The sequence below is a fragment of the Haplochromis burtoni genome, unplaced genomic scaffold (genome assembly GCF_018398535.1).
Source record: "Haplochromis burtoni strain Fernald_Lab_line unplaced genomic scaffold, NCSU_Asbu1 Contig_627, whole genome shotgun sequence".
Classification (NCBI taxonomy): Eukaryota; Metazoa; Chordata; class Actinopteri; order Cichliformes; family Cichlidae; genus Haplochromis; species Haplochromis burtoni.
In genome coordinates this window covers 262,898-273,527 of record NW_024582988.1, presented here as the reverse complement: position 1 = coordinate 273,527, position 10,630 = coordinate 262,898, and the positions used below count along the sequence as shown (strand labels likewise).

Sequence of the window (10,630 nt, the reverse complement as noted above, 5' to 3'; positions counted from 1 at the left end):
ATATCCATAATCACATACTGTGTATGCTACCATTGTATATAGTGTATTATCTTACTTTTTTTCATTGATTGTACTTATTTGAATTTTTGTATTTCCTTCTGATGTCTGTACCTGAGCTGAGGTGACGCAAAAATTTCCCTGTTGTGGGATCAATAAAGTCTTATCTTATCAAAAATTGCAAGTAACAAATAGCTGTTAACCTGGGTAAGGTTATTTTAACCCCTCTCTCCTATGATCTGTGGGGGGAAAAAACAAAAAACAAAAAAAAACAAAAAGACTCAAGGTGAAACAGAGCAGAGGAGAGATTTATTTTTCCTTTATTCCCCAAATAAATAAAATAAAAACTGAATTTCATTTAAAAAAAAAAAAAAAAAAAAAAATCTCTGTCAGTGCGCCCCAGGGTGGCTGTGGCTACAATGTAGCTTGCCATCACCCGTGTGTGAATGTGTGTGTGAATGGGTGGATGACAGGTTGTGTAAAGCGCTTTGGGGTCCTTAGGGACTAGAAAAGCGCTATACAAATACAGACCATTTACCATTTTTACCATTTAATAGATTAAGAGTGTAATATTTACTTAAAATTCTTTTTTTTTGGGGGGGGGGGGGTCATTTTTGTTTCTAAGGTCAAGCCTTAACAATAAGCTCAAGTGTTTGCTTGCACTACTGGAATCTGAGCAAGTGAGCTGCAGGCATCAGCCCAGTCGTCTAATATTTCACCATCTGTCTTTCCAAAAGTGCGGCAGAACAATGCACGGCCTCAGAGGCCAGCTGAGCTTTCACACTTCGTGACAATGCCAAGTACAGCAGAACTGAAGCCAACCTTTAGTCTTAGACTGTAGCTCCAGTTGGCTGCTCGTCAAGTCAAAACATAATCAGCTCTTCTGTCTCTCTTTCTAACACTGGTATTTCCTTTTTTTCCCCTCTGCAACTTCTCCATTAAAATACATTGTTCTGTGATCGTGACTTTTATGAGCCTCATATTTGGTCGAGTCCGCATTTTATGATAAAGACGCAAATGTTTAACCTACTGCTCTGGAAATCTGTTCAGGGTAACAGCAAAAGTAAACGCCTAACATGACAAAAAAACAAAACAAAACGCAGTTTGATTATGTTAACAGATATAACAACAGAAGCTGCAAAAAGTGTTGAAGCTGCATGAGCCAACTTCACAATTACAAGTGGCCCTGCATATTTAATTGGTACTTTTAACCCGTTAAGCTCTTTATCTGGGTAGACAGAAACACACTAGTTGCTGTTTCAGCAACACTATGGATTAATCCAGAGTCTCAGCAGGTCCTTCCTGTCACATTTTTTTTCTCCAGTGCATGTATGCAGTACCATACCAAAAACCTCCCTGTGATAAGATTCTTCGCCTTCAGAGCCTCGTCCCCAAAACCAACAAGTATTCGTGTGTAACTGAATCCTAATTAGCCAGTATTAATAAGATGTATTTTTTTTCTTTTTTGTGTGTTTTCTTTTTAAGATTTCAAAAATGATAATTATGATGCAAGTTTTTACCAGTAACCCTGATAAATCGGGTAAAACATGATGTACTAGAATTTGTGATCAGTGTCTTTGCACTCTGTGCTGTTTAAATAAAACAAGAGTTTTCAGACAACAGTGTGATGAATACAGGAACAGACTGCAGCTGAGAAACTTTCCACTGAACTTTCTCTTTAAAACGTGCTCGCTAGTTATGTGTGAAATTTATATGCTGCTGCATGCTAAGAAATCTGAGACGCGACAGAGGGGCCCGCGTGTGAGAAACCCTGAAACAGGATGGTGCTGATTGTGGATCTTTGTGGCCCTCTCCCAAACTGTCACTCGACTGCTCCTCCACAGTGGCTGTTTACTAAACAGGAAACTAAAACCCCAGACTGAGACAATAATGAGTGGACGCCTCTTTGCGTTAATGTCTCTCTCCATTCACTGAACAGCTCGGGGTCACCACAGGCTACAGAGTTAGATTTATGACCTCTTTAAAAGTTGTTCAGTTTAAGACAAAAACAAAGAATATTTCTAAAGCACAACAAGAAATATTTTTTCCCCAAAAGTCAAATCAGTAGCAAAACAGAGCAACAGCGATTGGTTACCAATATTGACTTGCTTTTAGTTACTATGAGTTAGAAATGAGTCCATTCTTCAGTCTGCTAAAGACAATTCCTTTTCAGGAAGCCACTAAGAGCGTTTCCCAAAATTTTGGAATTTTTCCTTTAAGATCGACTCATATTGTAAGTTTCATTTCCCTGTTGTGGCCAAATAAGGAAGTTCGGCTACACAGAGCTAAGCACTAACGTCAGATGGTATTATTTACTTTAGGGTTAGAGATGGGGTAATAAAGCTGGAGAACGCAGAGAGACAAACTAACACTCCTGACAAAGAAGTATGCAAAACAAGAGAAACTGAAGCACACAGATAAGGCATGTGGATGTTTTTTTGAAGACTGGCAGTGATGAGAAACATGATTATTCTGCACTGTTGTTGTGCTGTTGCATGTTATTATATTCTAGTGTCCTGTTGCTGTATATACACAGTATATTGTATCTGAGAATCAGTATAAAGATAGAAAAGAATCAGCAACAAAACACCTACAGCCAGACAGATGTGTAGCTAAGTTATAGTAGCCGGCAAACTAGCCACACGGTAGAAACAAATCTGAATCTTTGTGTTGTGCCATTATATGCCCGAGTTAGGATTGCACTGGCTGGTGAAAAAAACTTGGTGAAAAAGTGACCTTTTACATATTTAGCATTATGTGAAAAATACATAGCAAAATGTGTGACAGCTGAACAAACACGGAGGACATATTTACAACAACAACAAAAGTAAAAGTCGTATCTGTTACAATCAAAATAACCGTGGACCACCTTCTGCTTCAGATCTATATAGACAATCCAAGCCATTGTTCCACCACTCCCCTGTCCACTTCCCCTGCTCTGTAATGCAGTTAGCCACATTTTGCACCAGACATCCTGCAGCTTACTTTCCAAATGAAGTCATCCAAAACACACTGATGTGTCATTGTGCGTCCTGGCCAGAGGAACGTGAGAAAACCCTTGTGGGAAACTGTGGAAATCCATCTTTTACTAAGGTGACAGACACACTTTCTTCATCACTGAACAACACCTCGAAGCCTTTAACTGCCTTTTAAACTGTCAACTCTTCATCCTGAGCAGCTGAATGTGACATGTATGGGATGCCGCACATGTTTTACTGTCTTTGAACCTGTGCTGATGACTCATGCACGCAGCAATGGAAAACGCACAGCAGTGGCAGGTGTACACACAATAGAAGCAAACATGCACATGAGTGTCCTCACTTACAGTCAAGGTGTTGATGTTTCCAACTTACCTACAACCATTAATGTGAACTCAAACCCTCTTTTGACAGACTTCCGATACACCTGGTTGGGGAGGTTGGCAAAGCCCACGTAGCCCTCTAGGTTCCGCTGCTGAAACAAAAAACACATTCTGTCAAAGAGATCAACAGCATGAATCAATAACACACTCAGACTCTTAAACACGCATCAGAATAAATATATGTTTGGAATAGCTGGAGCTTTATGCACTTGTTAAGACAAACAGCTGGATTTGGACACACAAGGTGACACAAATCTTGCTTTTGTAAACCTGTTACTAGAATTTTCCTGTGCTACAGTGGCAGAGCCTCTAAGAGATGAAGTACAGCTGGGTTCAATACATAAAGACTGCTATAAGGGGAACAGAAGTGAGTAGAAGAGAGAAATAACAGGTTTTCTCTTCGATGGAAAGAGGAAGTCGAGTCAATTCTGTCAAAGTCCATGAAAAATGAAAGTGGAAAACACCAATACACGAGGCCAATCATTTCCTCAATAAACACAAGAACACACAAACAAAGAGAATGAAGACGAGCAAAGGAAGAAGGTCCTACGTGAATTGTGTCCATCATGTCCCGCATGAAAGACCGGCCGTACTGAAGGCAGGCCGGATCACTGATCTCCCTCTACCTCTCCGTATCTCCCAGCCTGCTGTCAAAATAAAACCCCGCCCTCCAAACACATCGATTGCTGACCTCTGAGGCTGCCAGGCGTGGCACTGATGGAAAGTGCAGCACTGAGAGGTTAAAAACCACCCACAGCTAAAGTCAGCAGCCCTTTCTCCATTCCATAAACACTTTAACCATTTTTAGAAAAGTGTCAAAATTTGTGCGTTTGTCTTTTCCTGAACCATTTGGAAAATTAGAATTTTCAAAATGGACTGCATCATTGCCAGTGTAGGAAACATATTTTTATTGCAGAAATTTAACCACTCGATCAATTTCAGATGTTTTGCTCCTGAATTTCTTGTTTTTGACTTAACTAGTCAGTAACTAGTGTCAACTGTCCCAGCTGACTCTTGGTAAAAGGCAGAGAATGCCTCAGAAAGACTGAAACAGAGAGTGATAACCATTTCCTGCCACATCTACTTTTGAATCAACTATTGACCTCAGACACACTTCTTTAAGCCCCTCCAACCCAGAACCAGACACCACCATTATAATTACATTTGCTTGCTTTAGTATCTACAGTGATATCATGCACTCTGACATTCAAGCTGTCATATATCGTAAGAGTTGTTCCATCAAATCTACTTCTTTTCCACATTAGATGTGAAGAAGATTCAAACAACAACAACTTGCTGCAAATCCTGAGCTACAGGCGTTTGCAGTAGAATCACCTATTGTATCGATTTCAAAATCCTAGGCGAGTTCCTTCTTGAGTTATCGCAGTCACAGGATTTTCAGAAATCTTGACCTCTGGCTTTGACTTTGAGGTCGCTGAGATTCAAACTTGTGTGAGATTTTTAGTACATACACCTATGGTATACATTTGAAGCTCATTCCTTCTTTCTCAAGTAATCACATTCACAAACTTGGGTGTAAACATTGCCCACCCACCCAACGACAACACTCAATTAACCAGAAAGTGCCACAAACCCAGCCAGAAGATCTGTGAGCTAAAACAAAAATATCAACTTACATCAGTCCCAAATCATTTAGAGACAAAATTTAGATATGGTACAGAAAAAAAGCTTCTTTGTGACTGCAGTCAAATGATTCATACCATGTTATTTCAGCTTTTTTTAGTACATTTACTAACATTTTTAGTGCTTGTGTCCATTTATGAAAAACTCCTCTGGAGTATTAAGTTATCTGCTGCAAACCCTTAAATTTACAAACCCTTGAAAATTTACAAAAATTAATTTGATGACATATTTGAAGTGCAACAGTTTTATGCTAAACTCTTTTATGTTAAGTTTTATGTTAAGTCACTGCAAAGGCTAGATGATTTGTCACAAAATGGACGCCTCCATTCCACAAGCAAAACAATGTGCCTGGAGTTTCATGTTTTTAAAATGCTGGACAAACACTATAATAAATTGTATTAATGGTAAGTATAAATGGTCTGATTCTTATATAGTGCTCTTCTACTCTCCCGGAGTACTCAAAGCGTTCTATACAACATGCTGGCTGTAGCTATATTTTTACATTTATAACTACAAAAATGACACATCAGGTTCCTGTTCCTCGGGGAAACTTCCTGCCACGGATCTAACCTGATATTAACACGGTACAAGCCTTAGATCTGTGATATTCAGAAAACTCTAAGTTACACACCACCATCAACAGTGGATATTAACAGCTCACAGACAGCAGCAAGAAGGGAAAAAAAAGGAAGCAATCTATGCAAATAATCAATACTAGGGATGAACACAGGTCGACAGCAGGCTTAACTACTCTGAACTTGCCTGAAGCACTTTCCAGTGTTTCCATGCCTGAGTCACACAGACGCTAGTAGAGTGTGTGTTACATACGCAGCATTGATCTTCACAGCACCAAACAGAGAAAAACACATCTGAGCCACATGGCCTGAGTAAAGCTGTGTGAAAAAGAAGAAGCATGGAACGCTGATCTCATGCACTATAGTCATCCACAAGTGCAAATTCATGCAAGCATGACGATATAAAGATATAGAGAAGCAAGAAAGGAATGATGAAGGACAACAGCAAAAGACACATCACTGTGGTACTTTGATCCACTCGTTTGACTCTCTCGTTCTCCAAATATACAGTGGATATCTCTGTGCAAAGTGCTCCAGGGTATCACTCTGTGCTACAGTGACAAGAGGGCAGCCAGTAATATCCACTTCCAGTTCATAATTCAAAAGGGCTGCTTTAGAATACAAAGAAGAATAGACGTATATAAACCGTGTATACACTGTTTATGAAAGATGGATGTTATTACGAGGATGTCAGCAGCCGGTTCTGGAATACATATTCTGAAGCTAATGTTAGCAAGCTACATCTGTAAACTGCATGGATGAAAAGCACATACATCCATACTTGTTAATTAGCACTAACAGACTAATTACACTAAATACTACCATTTTAACCTTGGGAGAAGTGAAGCACAAACTTCTTGGAGTGTCTGTTCCTCACAGAAAGCCACGTTTGTCACATAATTAGAAAGAAAAGCAAACTCAAAACACCAATAGCTGAAACCAGTATTACCGCGAACGGTATGATATAGCCCAGCCCTAGCCTTCACCCTCTATTCCATTTCATCACTGTGGTTATGTTCAGTCTATGGTCTGATTTAGAATCTAGATCCTACAACGTAACCTACATAAGTGGCCAACGTCATTGCCGGCATTTATGCTGATGCATTATGTGTTAAGTACTGTGTGGTTGTGCCTCGATGTTTTATTTACGTTGCCAGCAGACAGAAACAAATAAAATGCTGGGACTTCCCCCTCCAGGGTCCCCACTCTTGTAGCCATTTTTCTTTTTCCCCTGAGGGCACTTCACAGTACGCTCCCTCACATCCATTAGGGATAGTTTCAGTAATCTACCTCCAGACATATGTGAGTACTCCTGCTGACGCTATAATTATTATTTCTTCTTCCAGGGAGGTATGTCAGGTTATGGCAACTGTTTAAGAAGGTTCCTCAGTTAAGTGGAAGATTTCACTCTGAAGTGTAAATCAGCAGAAACATTTGCTAGCAAACTTTAATCACACTTACAGTTACATAATGAGATCACCTTGATTTTTAATAATTCACATCACCTGACTCTTAGAGCTCCATTGCACACCTGATGTGTTTGTGTGTGATGGGATGCACTCACAGTGAGAATAGAGAAAGGAGAGACTAGCATGTCCATAAGTATCAGCTGTATACAGATAAAAATTCTCACGCTGTGCTGAAATTAAACAAATGCAGGAAAAACAAAGCGGAAAAACAGGTGATTCTGATTTTAGTTTATTTATTAGTTATAATAAATCCACATTCAGTAAATGTATATTCTTAGACGTCTTCGGTTCATTTATTTTCCTATCTTTGTAAAAATAAATGTTCCCTCGTGGTGAGGTATACAGCTCACTAATTTAACACTAGCTCTGAATTAGAACTCAGTATCAGCTCATACCCAAAACCAAGGCATCTCTACTGCATCAGACAAGTAAAAAAGTTGGGTAAGTGTATCTCTGTTATTACCTTGCTTGAATGAAGCATAACAGGGCTGCTGCCAAAGTGTGTGGCCGCCTGCCAGATGAGAGTAAGTTCCAGCTGCTGCCCACACCCAAATCTGCCACTGGTTACACAAGATACCACCTATGATGGTTGATCTGTTTCCATGTAGCTCACACAGCACACTGCAGTGGATCTTTAACTATATGGAAGCATGTATTAGTGAAACCAGTCAGCATTTAGCTCACAAAAAAAGTGTGAGTGGGTGGTTAGCGGAGAGTCTGTGGATCAGATGGGACACTACATGAATAAAATAGTATGCATGCACTATCATACATCACATTTCCGCATAATATTCACATTGGTGTAACAGCTGCAGTGTGGCTATTTCTGACGAGAAAGTGACTAACTGAGCAACAGGCAAGGGACTGTAAAGAAGGAAGTAATGGGGGATGAGAGAGGAAGGCTAGTCAGTCCATACCATTCATACTACCCCATCCCCCAGTCTAACCCAGTGGTGATAGTAGCTGCTTGGTTCACTGACATCATCTGTGATGCCAAGTCCACCCCCTCATGCATGCAGCAGCTGATGCTGTGGCCCTCTCACTGCCTCCTCAGCTGTTTTCAACTTCAATATTAATGCATTGTGTGCTAAATAATGCATCGCTTAAACGTTGATTCATATGAGCACAGTGAATGTATGTTTTCTTTGATTATTTTTTAGCACCGTGCACACTTTTATGCCTGGGGGAGTCACTGCCAATCACCTCGTACTGGATTACAAACAGATGCGGCAGAAATACAATGTGTGCTGTGTTGTGTGGTGAGCAGGGACTCATTGCTAAATCTAAGTGTCAGTTTAAAATGCCCTGAACAAAGCCAACAACATGCAAATAAAGAGGACTGAAAGGGCCACAGCCCCACTGACCCGAGGGTCAGGGCCACTGTGCCAAAGCTGTTGTTAAGAATATTAAAAAGTGATATTTCTTTAAGGGACTCTGGCATGGAAAAGCAAACCGATCTGAGTCTCACAGTCGCAGCGTTTAAAAATTAGACAAGTAACTCTGTGTAAATACTCCTAAAAGAAACCCCACTAAGCCCATCTCTTTGTGCACACAGCGATAATTGACACCAGACCACGTACCCCCCGATACGTGCTGCTCTGTTATGGGAGCTCTCAAGCCAGGCTCTGTTCAAAACAGTGACATTTTATAAGCAACACCATAATTGCGCTGTCCAAAAGGTAAATTGACACAGAATCCACCTCCACATATTAAAACAAATTAAAGTCATTGTTCGTCATTCAAACATCGCTTCATTTAAAAAACGAGGCTACACAGGAGGAATGAGACGTGATTCGCTTTAAAATGATGCCATATAGTGAAGTACTTATTATATGGTCAATCAAATTTAACGCCGGAGTGTTCACCACATTATATTCATATCGCAGGAGATGAAAATTACGTCTCAGTCAAAGGCTGGTATTTGTAAAAATCTGAACCACCCTAAAACGGAACATTTTTTAACGGAGCCTGGTCTGCAATCCTCCAAGTCAATACCAGCGGAGCCAGAAACCCACGGTAACGGTTGAGGAGTTTATTATAATAAGTTTAATTGGCGGAAAAAGCCACAGACGTGTTGTGAAGAGTGGTGTACTTACAGCGATGCTGGGAACCGCGGTTTCTGGTCGCTCGATCATCGTGAAGCCGAACTGTTACCACCCAGCCTTCAACGGACACTCACCGAGGCATAAACCGACAAACGTCCGAGAGGGTAACGAAACAACGAGATGCTCACGGCTTTCTCACTAAATAGCCGTCTTTTAGTTCAAGAAAAAAATAGCAGTGCGTCTAAAAATGAATGAATGCGGTTACAGTAGATATGGCCGCTGACGGACACAACGGATGGGAGCACGGTGAAGAGAAAACGCTCCAACGGTCGCTTTTCCACAGGCGGAACACCAACGGGATTTATGCAAGGCCACATCCGGTTGGGAATTTCAGAATAAGACGATGAGCGCGCCTATACCGTGTATGGCGCTCGTGTGTTTTTGGATTTTATTAAAAAACGTATCCGCTAATCGGCTTGTTAGTTTAGATCCTTTTTAACAACAATATCAACAATAAAACGACAAGCATTATTTGAACATCACTAGCACTGTCACAGATAAAAACACAACAAATAAGCGTACATAATTATACATCTAAACACAGAGTCAAGCACAGGGTTTTTCATTTATTCTTGTATACAGACGCCTATACACACATGTAGAAAGAACAAAAGGGCATAAATAATGGGCAAAACTATGAAGAAACGCTAACCTATAGAAAATAGTTTTTAGCAGTCATTTAAAATGAACCACAGATTCTGCCTATCAGATGTGTGCTGATGAATGCTGTACCAAAGTTCGGTAATCTTATTTAATTTTATTCTATCCCTATTTGTCTGAATCAACCTTCCTACAGCATCATTTTGACAACTGATACGTTTAGGTGCGAAACTTCCGGTATCCCGCTAGCAGTGTCTTCATAACTTGACCCTCCCGCAAGAAATCCAGATCCGCCTTCCTATTGGCCAAACACAAATATGATGGGCCTCTAATTGTGTTTGTGGGGCCTTCATGTGCTGGAGGCAAAAATTTGCTTTCTTCACAAACCCTGGACACTAACCAAGCACCAGCAAACAACAAAAAGAAGTGAGAGAAACTGTGAAACAAAGTGTACTTAGAACCACCACAGGCTTATGAGTTAGTAACTGCAAGCAGCAATCAATAAATCTTTTAAATTTTTATTCAGTAACATCATTCTTGTGGATAACTCTCATTTTGATTATACAGTGCTAATGGTCTTGTGGTGAATGTCATAACAAACAGGAATTTTTCCATGTGCTCACCCCTACGTGATTTTTAGCTGCACTCATGAATAGATTACGAAAGGGGCCAATGGCACACAAACAAAGGGGGCTGCAGGTCAGTGGGACTGTTACATTTTGTCAAAGTCAGTAACTAAAAGTAGGGGAGACCGGGGATAGTTGTAACATTTTTGACATTTCTATCTGTAAATTGGAGCTCTTTTAAGGTAGTGGATTCAAAGTGTAATGCAAAGTATTTACATGTCTCTGCTATTAAATAGTGCAGCTATTTTCTCTG

At 40.3% G+C, this 10,630-nt stretch overlaps 1 long non-coding RNA gene across 1 annotated transcript; it reads right to left on the bottom strand.

Moving 5' to 3' along the window:
- Nucleotides 1–594: 594 nt before the first annotated feature.
- Nucleotides 595–9,975, bottom strand: LOC121812503. Its single transcript, XR_006053097.1, has 2 exons — nucleotides 9,143–9,975; nucleotides 595–3,450 (listed from the first exon to the last, which is right to left on the bottom strand). It is a non-coding gene; the product is annotated as an uncharacterized LOC121812503 (long non-coding RNA).
- Nucleotides 9,976–10,630: the final 655 nt, after the last annotated feature.